The sequence below is a fragment of the Arachis ipaensis genome, chromosome B06 (genome assembly GCF_000816755.2).
Source record: "Arachis ipaensis cultivar K30076 chromosome B06, Araip1.1, whole genome shotgun sequence".
NCBI lineage: Eukaryota > Viridiplantae > Streptophyta > Magnoliopsida > Fabales > Fabaceae > Arachis > Arachis ipaensis.
The window spans coordinates 104,440,823-104,456,049 of NC_029790.2; positions in this window are offsets into that span (position 1 = coordinate 104,440,823).

The following is a 15,227-nucleotide window of genomic DNA, read 5'->3' on the forward strand; positions in this document are numbered from 1 at the left end:
TTCACCATACCTACCTCTGACTTTTATGGCAGAAGTATCTCTGTACTTGCCATTGGAGCTAACAAATTTGAGCTTAGCCTCAGTTAGTCTCTCTTCTGCAGCAGAATTGCAAGTTTCATGGACTTCCAATGGAAGATCCTCATCAGTTTTTAGCTGAGTTCTTACAGATCTGTGATACTGTAAAGACTAATGGAGTTAATCCTGAAGTCTACAAACGTATGCTCTTTCCGTTTGCAGTAAGAGATAGAGCTAAGATATGGTTGGATTTCCAACCAAAAGAGAGCTTAGACTTTTGGGAAAAGCTGGTTAATGCTTTTCTGCCTAATTTCTTTCCTCCTCAAAGGATGAGCAAGATTAGAGTGGAAGTTTAAACCTTCAGACAAAGAGAAGGTGAATCCCTCTATGAAGCTTGGAAAAGATACAAGCAATTGATCAGGAGATGTCCTCCTGACAAGCTCTCAGAGTGGTCTATCATAGGTGTGTTCTATGATGGTCTGTCTGAGATGTCCAAAATTTCATTGGACAGCTCTGTAGGTGGATCACTCCACTTGAAGAAAATACCTGCAGAAGCAAGAAAACTAATTGAGATGGTTACAAATAACTAATTCATGTATACTTCTAAAAGAAATCTTGTAAACCATGGGATCTCTCAGAAGAAAGGAGTTTATGAAGTTGATACTCTGAATGCCATATTGGCTCAGAACAGGATCTTGACCGAACAGGTCAATATGATCTCCCAGCGTCTGACTGGAATGTAAACTATAGCTGGCAGTACTTAGGAAGCTTCTTCTAAAGTAGAAGCTTATGATCCTGATCAACCCACCATGGAGGAAGTGAATTACATGGGAGAACTGATAAACCCATATTTTATGATATATTTTGTGCTTAATCTGAGTGATTTATTCAATCCTTCACCCACTTATTCATATTAATTGCATGGTTTTACTTTCCCCTCCTTATTATGTGATGTATGTGAAAAACATGTTTCCTATGCTTAAAAATAATTATTTTGATTATCCTTTATTTCCATTCGATGCCGTGATTCGTGTGTTGAGTAGTTTCAGATCTTCTAAGGTAGGAATGACTTAAAGGATGGAAAGGAAACATACAAAAATGGAAGGAAAGCATAAAACGGAGTTTTTGAAGAAACTGGCATCCACGCGATCGCATGGGTGACGCGGCCGCATGCCAGCGCGAATCAACAGCGACGCGACCGCATGACTGACGCAACCGCGCACCTCGAGCGAAACACATATGACGCGGCCGCATGACTGACGTGACCGCGTGACAAGGAAAATTTCGAATGACGCGACCGCGTGACCCACGCGGACGCGTGACAGAGGTCATGCACCAGAAATTGCAGAAAATGCTCATAGCGAATTCTGAAGCCCTTTTTGGCCCAAATCCTAGTCTAGAAGGTATAGACCAGAGGTTATGAAGTGGGAGAATGCATCCATTCAGGGAGAGTCTCCAATTAGTTAGTTTTCCATGATTTAGATTTAGTTTTGAGAGGGAGATTCTCTCCTCTCTCTTTAGGATTAGGATTTAGATTTAGGATTTTATGCGCTTTCAGGATTATCTCTTTTTATCAGGTTCAATATTCCTTTTTATTACTTTCCCAATTTTAATTATGAATTCTTCTATGTTACAGATTACTCTTTGAATTAATGTTATTTGAGGTATTTTAGTTTATTATTGATTTCTTTTATTTACATTATTGTTATTCCCATCTGAAGACATTTTTATTCCAGTAGATTTACTTTTCTCCTTTTGGTCTTGGTTAAGAAATCAGTAACTCAGGAGTTATCAAACTCAAACATGATTGATAATTGTTATCTTTGTTAATTAAATTGAACTTCAATAATTCCAATCTTTTCTTAGGAAATAAATAGGATCCGAAGATCAAACCAATTAATCCCTTGACCTTCCTTTGCCTTAGTAAAGGTTAACAAAGTGGAATTAAGATTCAATTTTCATCATCATTGATAAGGATAGCTAGAATAGGACCTCTAATTTCTCATACCTTGTCAAAAGTTTATTTACAGTCATCTATTTATTTTACTTGCCATTTAAATTACTTGTTCTTCATTTACTTTAATTGCTAATTAAATCAGTCGCTCCTCATTCTCAAAACCCAAATTTACAACCTCCATAACTAATAATAAGAACATACTTCCCTGCAGTTCCTTGAGAAGACGACCCGAGGTTTAAATACTTCGGTTATCAATCTATTTAGGGGTTTGTTACTTGTGACAACCAAAACGTTTGTAAGAAAGGTTGATTGCTTGGTTTAGTAACTATACTTGCAACGAGAGTTTACTATAACCTCTAAACCATCAATCTTCCATCTCTTTCAAGAACTCTATGGAAACACCTACAACCCTTCATGGAGGAATCATCCTAACCTCTCATGGAAAGATCAACAGAAACCTCAGTAAGGTTTCAATAACAATCAAGGTGGAAGGAACCAGAATAGGTTCAATAACAGACCACCATTCCCATCTTCTCAAGGGAATATGGAACCCTCTAAGTAGAGCCTTTCTGACGTAGTAACTCTGGTTTCCGGCCTCTCTAAGACCACTCATAGTTTCATTAATGAAACAAGGTCCTCCATTAGAAACTTGGAAGTGCAAGTTGGTCAACTGAACAAGAGAATCCCTGAGACTCCTCCTGACACTCTTCCCAGTAACACTGAGGTGAATCCTAGAAAAGAGTGCAAGGCCATAAACATGGAGGTAAAGGCCGAATCAGAAAAGAATGGGAAGGCATTGAACGCCAGTGAAGAAGTCTTCACTGGGCGTTCAACGCCCATCCTGGCAGCAGAGCTGGCATTGAACGCCAGCCAGGGAGCACTGGCTGGACGTCCAATGCCCAAACATCCAGGGTTTCTAGCGCTGAACGCCAGTGAGGAACCCCTCACTGGGCATTCAACGCCCAAACATGCAGCCATTCTGGCACTAAACGCTAGTGAGGAACCCCTTATTGGGCGTTCAATGCCTACAAACCCAGGGAAGCTGGCGTTTAATGCCAGCAAGGACATCCCTGCCGGGCGTTCAACGCCCAAAACATTAGAGAGACTGGCGTTTAATGCCAGTAAGGGTGTACAGCAAAGGCGTTCAATGCCCAAAGAGCTATCAGAGCTAGCGCTGAACGCCAGTGAACGCACACCCTTTGAGTGCTTATGTCCCACTCAAGAAACATCTAGCCCAGAACCAAAGGAAACTATAAAGACCATTGAGGTTCCTTTGCATGTACTTCTGCAGTGTATGAGTTCTGATAACTATTCATCCTCTGATGAGGATGAAGACACTAGGGAAGAGCAAGTTGCTCGGTACCTAGGAGCTCTTATAAAACTGAATGCCAAGTTATTTGGTACAAAGCCATTGGAGGAAGAACCTCCATTGCTTACCAAAGAACTCCATGCTTTGGTTTAGCAGAGGCTACCTCAGAAGCTTCAAGATCCTGGACGCTTTCTGATTCCTTACACCATAGGCACTATAACTTTTGAAAAGGCTCTATGTGACCTAGGGTCAAGCATAAACCTCATGCCATTCTCTGTAATGGAGAAGTTGGGAATTCTTGAGGTACAAGCTGCACACATCTCATTAGAGATGACAGACAAGACAATGAAGAAGCCATATGGCTTAGTAGAGGATGTCTTGGTAAAAGTTGAAAACCACTACATCCCTGTAAACTTCATAGTCTTAGACATAGGAGAAGATGAGGATGACTTTGTCATCCTTGGAAGACCTTTCCTAGCCACTGCTAATGCTATCATTGATGTGGCTAAGGGAGAACTGACTTTACAGTTGGGGGAGGATCACATCTTATTCAAGATGGCTCACCCTAATTCTCCCTCTAAAAGAGAGATAACTGTGTAACACTTAGTGTTCTAACCCTCTCTTTTTGTGCAGAGCTTTACAGAGCCCCAGACATCAATTCTAAGTTTGGTGTTGGGTAGTCCTCAACAAGCTCTAAGCACAAAGGTACTAAGAAGAAAGTACCTAAAGGCTGGAGGGACAAGAAAGTCCCAACTGAAGGCCTCTCACCTGGCATGAGAGTTGTCTTCACTAAGAAGCCAGCCTTACCACATATAGTGAGTCGTATCCTATCTCTAAAGCATGTGCAGCTCATTTATGAGAGAACAGGAAGAAAATTCTATGTAAAGGGCAAAAATATGAGCCCATACTCACCTCCGTAAGGAGCTAACCATCAAGCTAGTGACATTAAAGGAGCACTTGTTGGGAGGCAACCCAACCTTAATTAATTATTTTTATTCATTTTGATTTTCTTTCAGTTATTTTTAGAGTCATGATCATATGCAGTAGTTAGAATAGAGACAGAATTTCACAACAGTGAAAACAGAATACTCTGGATGGAATGTTAAAGTTGAACGCCAGCCAGGGTATCCCTGCTGGGCGTTCAACGCCCCTCATGGGCAGCATTGCTGGCGTTAAACGCCAGCCAGGGAGCAGCCCCTGAGCGTTCAAACGCCAATGTAGAGAAGAAGAAAATCTGGATTCCCTAGCCTCTCATAACCAGTGGGTCCCACAGCATCTTTCACCTACCCCACTTATTCCTACCTACTTTCACACTTTCCCATACACATTTCCCTATAAACCCTAGCCCAATCACATTCATTTCACTTCCCCAAATCCATCATAACTCCCACCATCCCCCACCCACTTCAAAATCAAATTTTTCACCCAAAACCCCACCTATGGCCGAACCTAACCCCTTCCTACTCCTATAAGTACCCCTCTTCAGAACCCTTCATACACATACCTCTCATACACTCACTACCCCACAAGGCCGAGCCCTCTCTCTCCCTCTATATCCTCTTATTTTCTTCTTCTTCTACTTATTTCTTCTCTTTTCTTTATTTTTGCTCCAGGACGAGCAAAGTTTTAAGTTTGGTGTTGGAAAAGCATAACTTTTTTCTTTCTTCTTTCTATTACCATTCATGGCACCCAAGGATGGAGACTCCTCTAGAAAGAGGAAAGGAAAGGCAGTAGCCACTCCCTTTGAATCTTGGGAGATGAAGAGATTCATCACCAAAGCTCATCAAGACCACTTCTATAAAGTGGTGGCAAAGAAGAAAGTGATCCCTGTGGTCCCTTTCAAGCTCAAAAAGAATGAGTATCCAGAGATCCGAAAAGAGATCCAGAGAAGAGGTTGGGAAGTCCTAACCAATCCCATTTAGGATGTTGGGATTCTCATGGTGCAAGAGTTCTATGCTAATGCATGAGTTACTAAAAACTATGACACTAGTGTGAACCTAATTCCAAGGAATTAGAGTACCATGGTCCGAGGGAGAATCTTAAATTTCAGCCCGAAAAGTGTGAGGTTGGCATTCAACTTGCCTCTAATGTAAGAAGATCCTCATCTGTACATTAGGAGAGTCAACTTTGATCAGAGATTGGATCAAGTGCTCTCAAATATTTGTGTGGAAGGAGCACAGTGGAAAAGGGATTCCCAAGGAAAGCCCATTCAACTAAGAAGGGTTGACCTAAAGCCAATAGCTAGAGGATGGTTGGAATTCATCCAACGTTCCATCATTCCTACTAGTAACCAGTCAGAAGTGACTATTGACAGAGCCATCATGATTCATTGCATCATGATTGGAAGTGAGGTGAAAGTACATGAGGTAATTCCTCAAGAACTGTACAAGATAGCTGAGAAGCCTTCCACCAATGCAAGGTTGGCATTCCCACACATCATCTGTCATCTATGTAATTCAATTGGAATTGTCATAGAAGGAGATATCTCCATTGGGGAGGTCAAGCCCATCACTAAGAAGAGGATGTAGCAAACTAGAGAGCATACACAAGAGCTTGTTTGGCCACCTCAATATGAGATCCCTGAGATACCTCAAGTGATGTATTTTCCTCTTCAAAGCTATTGGGATCAATGGCAGACTTCTCTTGGAGAACTAAGCACTAATATGGGGCAATTGAGGATGGAGCACCAAGAACACTCCACCACTCTCAATGAAATAAGAGAAGATCAAAGAGCCATTAGGGAAGACCAAAGGGCTATGAGGGAAGAGCAACAAAGGCAAAGGAGTGACATAGAAGAGATCAAGCATCACATTGGATCCTAAAGGAGGAATATTAGCCGCCATCATTAAAAGTGGACTCGTTCTCTTTTACTTCCTTTCCTTTTATTATTTTCTATTTTCTGTTATGTTTTATATGTTCTCTTGTTCTTATTGCATGATCATTTGCATTGATATCTTAAAGTTGTAAAATATTCCATATATCTCTCACCTTGCTTAAAAGAAAATTTTATTTGAAAAGAATTGAGAGATGCATGAATTTCAAGTTTAAAATAAGAGTAGTTCAATTATGTTGATGTGGTAACATTGCTTTTGTTTTCTGAATGTATGAATAAACAGTGCATATCTGAAGTTAGAATTTTAGAATGTTGGCTCTTGAAAGAATAAGGAAAAAGGAAAAGTATTATTGGTGATCTAAAAAATCTAAAAATTGATTCTTGAAGTAAGAAAAAGCAGCAAAAAGAAAAAGAAAAAGCTTGCATGCGAAAAAAATAGCAACAATAGCTCTTTAAACCAAAAGGCAAGAGCAAAAAGCCAATAACCCTTTAAACCAAAAGGCAATGGTAAAATGATCCAAGGCTTTTAGCATTAATGGATAAGATGGTCTAAAAGAATAAAATCCTGGCCTAAGTGGTGATGCACCAGTATTTGGTGGTGCATTCTATGCTGCATACATTGTTTGATGAATGGATTTTTGATGGTATAGAATTTCACAAATGAAATCTCGTTGCAAGTATAGTTTCTAAACCAACAATAATCCTTTCATACAAACATTTGTTTGTCACAAGTACAAACCCCTAATAAAACTAATAACCGAAGTATTTAAACCTCGGGTCGTCTCTCAAAGGAATTGCAGGGTAGTGTTCTTGTTATTGGCTATGGACATGTATATTTTTGGGGTTTTGAATAAGAGACAAGAAAAGTAAGTGGCAAAGGAAATAAACTAACAACTAATAAAGTTCTTGGCAAGATATGAGAACTAGAAGTCCTATCCTTATTAACCTCCTCAATTGTGACAACAATTGTCCATTGCTCCCACTTAGTTAACCTCTAACTATGAAGGAAAGTCAAGTGGATTAATTAACTTGATTCCATAAGTCCTAGCCTAATCATAATGAAAGACTAGCTTTAGCAGCATTCAAGTCAATTAGCAACTTCTAATTATCAATCAACAAAAAGGTTAGATAACTCAAGAGTCACTAATTACTCTATCTAGGCCAACAGGAACGAAATCTAACTCCTAACTAAAAGAAGCATTTCATCAAACACATAAAAGGCAATAAAAGTAAACAATAGGAATTGTAAGAATTAAAAAGAGATCTAACTACAAAGGCAATAGATCCATAATAGAAAATCAAATTAAACATAAAAAGACATGAAAATCATAAATTGCATTGAACGGTAAATGGAGATCTACATAAGAATTCATAAAGCAAAAGGAAAATTGAAGCAAGAGAAGAAGTAGATCTAGATCTAAGAGAAGAGAAATAAAACCTAAACCTAATCCTAATTCTAGAGAGAAGAGAGAGCTTCTCCCTCTAGAAACTAACTTTCTTTCCAAAACAAAACTAAAATAAACTAATGTGGTAAAAGGTTCCTCGTCTCCTCTTGATTTCTGCCTTAAATAGGCTCAGAATTGAGTTGGATCTGGGCTTGGGAAGCCTAGAATTTGCCCCCAGCATTTTGCCTTTAAGTGAGTCACGTGCGAGCATCTACGCGTACGCGTGGGTCACGCGTACGCGTCGCTTGGAAATTTGCATTCCATGAGTACGCGTCGCCATGCGACTCCACAATCCACGTGTGCGCGTCTGCTGCGCTTGCGCGTCGATCTCAACATCCCAAATCCTTGTTTCTTCATGTGTTCTCCACTTGCATGCTTTTCCTCTTCATCCCTTTAATCCATTCCTAGCCTTTCCATCCTGAATTCACTAACAAACAAATCAAGGCATCTAGTGGAATCAAAGGTGAATCAAAATTAACACATAAAAGGCCCAAAAAGCATGTTTTCACATTTAAGCACAAATTAGGAGAAATACAAGAAACCATGCTATTTCTTGGAATAAATGTGGGAAAAGGGTTATAAAACCCCCCTAAATGCAGCATAGAATGCACCACCAAATAGTGGTGCATCAAATCTCTCCTCACTTAAACCAAGCATGTCCTCATGCTTATATCAAGAAAGAGACAAGGGTACCATCATTTATTAAAATATAAACTAACTAAATGCAATCTATCTACATGTAACTATTTATATGAATGCAATTGCTTGGTCAAAATAAATCAACTCCCAAGAAAGCATATATAAGCACAAGGGCTAAAGGTATTAACAACCAAGCCAAGCCACAATTGAATTGAGTTATTAAAGATTTTATAAACTTGCAAGAAAAGTGATGATTCTAGGTGGAGATATGTAATTGAGCAATCGAACCCTCACCGGATGTGTTTGCACTCTATTCGCTCAAGTGTTTAGGGTTGATTCACTCAATTCTCCCCTAATCATGCTTTCCAAGATTTGTTTTTCATCTAATAATCAACATTTATTCCATGCATGCATACAAACATCATGAGGTCTTTTCATCGGTTGTAATGGGGCTAGGGTCAAGGTAGGATGCATATTTGGTCAAGTGGACTTGAAATTTGAATCTTTGATCAACCTAAACTTCCCACCTAACCTATATAGCAACCTATACAATTAAAAGCTAACCTAACTACCCATTCTTCACTTTTTCCACATACTCATGCATTCTTTTCTTGATCATAACTCATATGCACTGATTTTATTGAGCTTCACTTTGGGGCATTTTGTCCCCTTTTTATTTCTTCCTTTTTCTTTTTCTATTTTTTTCTTTCTTTTCATATATATTTTTTTCTTTTTATTTTTCTCATTTTTTTTCTTTTTGCAATAGCATATATACAAAAGTATCAATACATATGGTTTTACATCCAATTAACACATGAGCATGTACCCAATTTCCAATATTTTTAACAAAAATACAAAACTCCCCTTTTACTCAACCAATGTCCCAAGTTTCCCCACACTTGAATGATACACACTCACTAGCCTAAGCTAATCAAAGATCCAAATAAAGGACATTTATTTTTTTCGCTTTACGGCTTGTAATGTGCTAATATTAAGAATAAGTGGGTTAATCGTAGGCTCAAAGTTGGCTAACAAAGGTTGATAAAAGATAAGGCTATTTGGGCAAGTGAGCTATTGAATTGATGGCCTCAATCATATAAATGCATGAATACACAAAATAATGGATATAAAGAATCAAACAAATCAAAGATTATAATCATAGAAAGAGAATAATGCACACAAGAAGGAAATAAAGTGGTTATAAGATGTAACCACACCATTAGGCTCAAAACTCTCAAGGTTGTGTGTTCTTAGCTCAAAGACATGATCCACAATATATATAATTCAAGCAAGTTCTAAAGAAGATTTTTACTCAAATCAATCGGGATGCCCTTCCCATCTAAGGACGTTTTTATTATTTCAGCAATTTTACTTTTTTCCCCTTTTGGTCCTGGTTAAGAATTCAGTAACTCAACATTATCGAACTCAGCATAATTGATAATCATTATCCTGCTAATTGATCTGAACCTCAATAATCCCAACTTTTTCCTAGGAAATAAATAGGATTCGAAGGTCAAACTAATTAGTCCCTTGACTTACCTTTGCTTCATAGGTTAACTAAGTGGAATTAAGATACAACTTTCATTATTGTTGAGAGGGATAACTAAGTTGGACTTCTAATTTCTCTTATCTTGCCAAAAGTTGTTTTACAGTTATTATTTATTTTTAATTGCCATTTAATTCACTCGTCATTTAAATTATTTGCTTAGGATGGATGGAACCAAGAGGATCTAATCAACCCTTTTGGTAGCAACACCCTCCGAGATATCCTGGACAAAGACCATTCTACCATGCATACCTAGCTGAAAGACATGGTGGACAACCTTGTAACTACCAACAAGCCCCACCCCGTGCATATGAACCATCCTTTCAACATAACCCCGAACCACCACACTCACAAGCTTCTCTTCACTATTCGCCATCATATGATCCTTCCTTATCCCAATACCAATCCAATCGTTCCCAATCATCACCACTTTCCTTTGTATCATGTCCAAGTCCGGCAAACCGCGAAGCAGAGGATCGCCTGAAAGAAACAGTAATTAAATTTCAAACAACCATTCAACAACTGGAGCAAGCACTAATTCAATGGGCCACTAAGGGCTCAAATATACAAGGATCAACCACAGCTCCATGTGGACAGCCCGATGAAGAGCGTAGCATGAAAGAAATACTAGAGACTCCAGTGGACAAGACAGAGAATGAATTCGTACTAGAACAAGTGGAAGAAGTTGTCATTGTTCAAGAAGAAGAGTTGGTTGAAGATTTAGGAGATGCTGAAATTCCTTGGAAATCCAGAATTGAGGAAAACTCCGTCCAAGATGCTACAGTTGATGCTAAAGAGGATACCGTACAATCCCCAAGGCAAGTCATTTACGAAGAATCAGACGAAATAATCCAAGAAGCAAATTTCCTTGATGATGATAGTCACAAGTCTAGTTCTCGTAGTGATGAACTTGCGTCCGCAAGTGAATTCTCTGAGATCGAAGAATTCTCCCCAAGTGAATATGAAGATGATGCGGAGGTAGATTTCTCTCAACCTCCAATCTATGACTTAAGTGATGAGGAAGACATAGAAGACTTTAACCAGGATACAGATACAATTGAAGACCTTTGCAAGGAAGTGGAAGAATTCACAGGAGAGCACAAGGAAACAGAACTTGCAGAACCACCAAAAACACCTATCCCAAGGCCATTACCACCTAATACAAGCTTCAAGTGGGTACAATCCTTAACTTATAATTTTACTTATTCACTTGAATATGGTTTGCTTGAGACAGATGGCCAACTTATAGCTCTCTGCGGCTTTAAGAGTAAGAGGGAAATGGCTCGTGCTCAGAGCTGGTGTACAAGGTTCAATAAAGTTCCACGCTTCAACTTGAAGTGCACGGATTAGTATCATGCTCAATTGAACGGATCTCGGAAAACGTTTGGTCACTATGGTGAGAATCTACTTTGTAAACCTCCCGGATGGAAAAATATAGATCAAAACAAAGGCGGATTTAGAACCAAAGTTTGGGATCCTGGAAAATATTCTGATATTCATCACCCCGGGAGCCTGAAGATCTGTTTGAAGCTGCTCAAAAGCTTCACATGCCTAGTTTGGGACCCCGGAGGCTGTTGGCATTCCAAACATTGGTGGAGGTTTCTGGATGAATTTAAACACAAGCCACCATAACAGGATACTCTCCCAATGTCCAACTTAAGGACTTTAACTAAAAGTGCTAGGTGGGAGACAACCCACCATGGTATGGTCGCTTCTTTCTCAATCTATTTCTTGTTTATTGTTTTTAATTTACCCTTTTTTTTATTTTAACATTAACCTGGAATCATGCATAGCATTCATGTTAATCACTGCATCCTGCATTTTTCAGTTAAAAAAAAAGGGGTTGCACGACGCGACCGCATGCCCCATGCGATCGCGTCATATCGCAAAAAACACCACCCATGCGACGGCGTGACCCACGCGGCCGCGTGATATATATATCGGCGTAAGGATCCAACGAACAGAAAGTTGGGCTGGAATCGTGCGGCTCTTGTGCGTTTCGCACAAATTGGCCCACGCGATCGCATGCCCCATACGATCGCGTCACTTACCCAAATACCAATCCCACGCGACCGCGTGAGTGACGCGATCACGTCGCATGGATTGCATATCACCCCGAAAGGAGACAGAGAGTTGCGCTGAAACGGCACTGGAGTCGTGCGTTTAGCACGAGTTCCAGCGATGCGATCGCGCGACCCACGCGATCGCGTCACCCCTCTTTCCCCCCCTCTCATGCGATCGCGCGCCCCACGCGATCGCGTCTCCCCCATTTTCACCCCAGCCCTCTTCCTCTCTCACTAACCCTAATACCTCCCTCTGCCACTGCCCCCTCAGCCGCCACCGCGACGCCGTGCACCACCACCGCACCGGACGCCGCCGCGGCCACCTTCTTCCGTGTTCCACCCCTTCCGCTTACCATGTTCTGCAACACGCAATCCTTTTTATCCGTTCGTCACTTTTCTGTATTTTTTATTCCGTTTATGTTCATGATTAGGATAGCTAGACTTGCATATTGTAGTGGATTTTTAGGTTGTTAGGTAGCTTAGGCTTTGGTTAGTGGATCTACGTCTGTTTACTTGCACTGTTCTTACTTCTGTTTTATCCTATGTGCAAATCTGTTGCTGCTATAATCATGATTCATATGCTGCTTTCTTGTATGTTGCTGCTGTTTACATTGAGATTTTATGTTTATTTTATATCTATGTACATGCAGCTTGATTTTTTTAATTCATATGAACTGATATGATTGCTGTTTATTTTCTGGGACAATCCAATTTTAGCCGGAATGCTGCCCAAATTTTTTTGAAAATTGTTTTCATTCTTGTTTTGGTTTGGCAACTCTGTTTTACTCTGCTTCCCCCAAACCATTTCATGAATGCTAGGGCCACTTTCTTATCCTCTTTGATTTCCTGGTTCATAACCTGCTATTGTGATTCACTGATTCCAATTTCTGATTTCTTTATTTCTATTCGAATCAGCATCACCCTGTTTTCTTTATTCAATTATGAGTTCTTCTATTCTTACCTGTGAATCCTTGTTATATGGAATTTTTTCTATACCACTTACTTTCCTAACTCACTAATTTTAATTTACTAATTTCTTTTTACCATACTAACCCTCTTGATCTCTTTTCTGATTACTTTCACTTCCTCTAACTTTCTCACTATGGCATATTGATTTTTTTTTCTTTCCATTTAACATTAATTCAATCACATTTCAATTACTCATTTTCCTTATTCTATTTCTCCCTTACCACTTTGAGTTTCCTTTGTTTAATTGCCTATTTGCTTTCCTATTTTTTTATCCATTCCTGGTTTTCTGTTTTTCAGGATGTCTGCCTCACAGAGGAAAGGTAAAGGCAAGGCCACTGGCAAGCGCAAGAGAGGAGATTCCTCCCAGTCCATCATTGTTCTATTGCACGATTCCTCATGGCGGGAGAAGAACTTCACACAGCAGGAAAAAGCTGACCAGCTGCTCCCTTCGACTGATCCTATAAAATTTGCAAACCGGTACTGTGAGCTGAAGTACCTGACTTTTGCAAACTCCAGAAATCTATACCTGGAACGTACCTTGAAGATTCCAGAAGCCCCCCAGCAATACACTACTGAGCAAATCAAGCAACGGGGCTGGTTCTTTCTGGAGAGACCACTGACAGAGGTCAATGCATCTTGGGTCCGGGAATTCTATTGCAACTACTACCTTACTACCCTAGATGCAGTGAACCTGAGGGGAAAGCAAATTCTGGTCACTGAGGAGGCCATAGAGACCATTCTCCAGCTCCCAGCCAAGTCCGATCAGCCAGATGGTTTTGCACAGGCTGAGGAGGACATGGGCCAGATGCAGTTTGACTGGGACGCCGTGAAGGCACAGATAGCTCTTGACCCTGCTGTTCCTTGGGAGATGGGTCAGAACACCACTATGCCTAGAGGGATCAAGAGAGTGTACTTGAATGATGAGGCTCGGCTATGCCATCAGATCTTGAGTAATTTTGTGATGCCGAGTACTCACGAGACGGAGATCCCGGCTACCATGATCACCCTCCTTTGGTGTGTGCTGGAGGGTAAGGACCTTTATTTGCCTCGTTTTATCCGGCATTATATGGCCAGGGTCCACGTCCGAGGCACCCTACCCTTTCCTTATCTGGTTACACGGCTAGGCCGTCAGGCTGATGTGCCTTGGGAGGATGCCGATGAGCGACCACCAGCAGCGGACTGCAGGAAGATCATCCCTCACAGCAGGAACTTCCTTGCTTTTGGCTACAGACCACCATCTGTCACTGCTACTGATGAGACAGCCCCTCCGTCTGCTGGACCCTCTTCATCTACAGCTGCCCCAGCTGCCCCTGCTGCCATCACTGCACCTCCACCCGCCTCTGAGCCGGTTTATCGCCTCGTGCACCATCTATTCCGCCAGCTTGATCAGATGGAGCGCCGTAACAGGCGCCGGTATGAGAGATTGGAGCGCCGCAGCAGGCGACGCTATTCCCATCTGAAGCTGATGATCAGACAGGGCGCCGACATCCCCTCCGAGCCCGACACACCATCAGAGCCATCAGAGGAGGAGGAGGATGAGCACGAGGAGGAGCCTCATTCCCAGGCGGAGACTCATCAGAAGACAGGCACAGAGCACGCTACACCACAGTAGGAGGCCCCACATCAGCTTGAGGCTGCAGATCCGGAGATCCCAATCCAGTCAGTCCTCCCTCTACAGCAGCCAGACTCTCAGCCCACCACCGCCACAGAGACCCCAGCTACCATCCCTACCAGTGATGACACTCCTTCACACCCGGCTTGATTGAGCATCGAGGACGATGCTTCATTTTAAGTGTGGGGAGGTCGCCATCTCTTGCGTTTATTTTGGTGAACTACTACATACTTTTTCTTTTAATTTCGATATTTTTCTGTATTTTTCTCTTTTTCTTTTATTGTTATTTTCTGAGTACTTATACATTGCTACTTGTGTATTTTACTCTATTTTTTGCATTTTGCATTTTGCATTTTTTTTTTCATATTTTAGTTATTTAGCTCATTTTAGTTATTTAGTTTAGTTTGCAATTTTAACTTATTAGTGGATCAATTAGTATAGTTTACCCTTTTTACATAAGATAGCTTAGTTATAGCTTAGTTTAAATTGACAAATATAAAAAAGAGTAAGCTAGGAAGTTGAACATAATAGATTTAGATCCATAAAACCTTGTATATATAGCATTACATGATGTAGTTAAACTGACAACATTTCATCAAGGAGAAACATTAAAACTTCAAAGGCTACCCTAAATTATTTTTTAAGGGAATAATGAGAATTTTTAACTAAACCTGCATGACATACATAAGTGATAAATGATTTTTCAGCTAGAGAACACATAGCCTGTGAGTTTTGAGCTTAACTGTATGGTTACATTCAAACCATAATTTTTATTCCTGTGTGTTCCAACCTTCTTTCTTATTCTGGTGTTCTTTACTTTGTTTTAGTCTATATGTCCG